At 32.3% G+C, this 1,501-nt stretch overlaps 1 protein-coding gene across 9 annotated transcripts in view; it reads right to left on the bottom strand.

The window, feature by feature from the left end:
- LOC106471583 (type-1 angiotensin II receptor-associated protein-like) overlaps positions 1–1,501 on the bottom strand; it is a 24,538-nt gene that overhangs the window by 2,381 nt on the left and 20,656 nt on the right. The window lies entirely within an intron of this gene.

The following is a 1,501-nucleotide window of genomic DNA, read 5'->3' as shown; positions in this document are numbered from 1 at the left end:
GATATCTAATAATTCAAGATGGGAAGAAACAACAACAGTATACGCCATCCGTTTTTCTTTCGCATGATGGAAAAATCCTTCTGTGCTAAAACTCAAATTCCTTGCAGGGAAAAAAGAATGGAGTCTGGGATAGATTCTACACCCTTAAAATAAAGAGCTTAGGGTGTATAGGATGTTCTGATCCACGGAGAGTGATCCAAAAAATGTCCACCTTCAAATTATCCATCACTAACAAGTATTTGAAAATCATTAGCCATTAATCATCTTTAACCAAAGTAATTATTTTATTTTATAATTTTACAATAATAATAGTTGTTTCTTTTGGATATTCGTGCAAAAAGGGCTATATGCATTAACCATCCGTAATTTTGAAGTAACACATACAGGGAAGGCAGCATATAAACAGCACCCATCACCAACTCTTGAGCTACTCAATCAAATACTGGGACTTAACTATCAATTTTATAAGGCACTAATGGCACCAAAGTGTAGAGTGTATTTTGTTTTTTTAGTAATAACTGGACGTGAATTATGGACCTTCAGATTCACAGTCCGGCACGCTAATCACTAGCCGAAATCCAGCCTTACAAGAAAGATACAAGCTAGTTAATCTAAAAATATAGTTACAACTTCATAAAAATAGTCATTTGTTAATTCTTCAAACATCTAAAAACAAAGAAAAAGCAATTTCTAATAACTTTCAGCTTCTCATATAACATTTCTAGGTGGAAAAAATTTATTGACCAATTTCAATCTTTCCACCCTCTCGACCAATCGCCAAGCTTCTCTTCGTTGGCAAAAATATGTTTAAAATAATGACTAAAAACGTTTACACACATACTGGACTGTCTCAAGTAAATGGAATTTATAGTTAATAGATAAACTATAGTTGGATAACTTTATCAGGATAATGTCAATATTACATCATGGTCTCTACACTATATTCAAAACAGTAGGACTATTCCTTAAGACTGTCTTTAAACAAAAGCAGGTTTCTGCTACAAAAACAACAAACATTATAAGGCTGTAGCTCAAGGTTTTTTTATTATCGTGAAAATGCAATTGCTTACGAACGACTTCACCGATTTTTTTTTCGGTTTTGTGCAACAATTATACAGACCCGAGATGGTTTTATTGTCTTAAAATTTTTCTGTGTTCTACAGTAGTTCCTGTACGCTGAATCCGAAAATGATATCCATTTTTCTATATCACGTACAGATTTTTCGCAAAAAAGTCGTATGTACTTTTACATGAGCAAATCATTTTTGTTGAAATCGGGTCACATTTTGTTATGCTTAAAATTTTGACAACCACTGGCTATAGATTTTTCTAGACCAATTGTGACATAAGAGTCTTATCGATCGTTCAAGAACCCATGAGAAACACACATAATAATAAGAAATGATGTAAGTAACAGTTTGTTTTCTTCTTCTCAATTTGTCAAAAATCCTTACAAAGTAGAAAAAAATTAACATTATTTTGAAAATCTGAGTAGCTGAAT

This window comes from Limulus polyphemus, unplaced genomic scaffold (genome assembly GCF_000517525.1).
Source record: "Limulus polyphemus unplaced genomic scaffold, Limulus_polyphemus-2.1.2 Scaffold4713, whole genome shotgun sequence".
Lineage (NCBI taxonomy): Eukaryota > Metazoa > Arthropoda > Merostomata > Xiphosura > Limulidae > Limulus > Limulus polyphemus.
The sequence above is the reverse complement of the archived record's forward strand: the minus strand, read 5'-3'. Positions and strand labels throughout refer to the sequence as shown.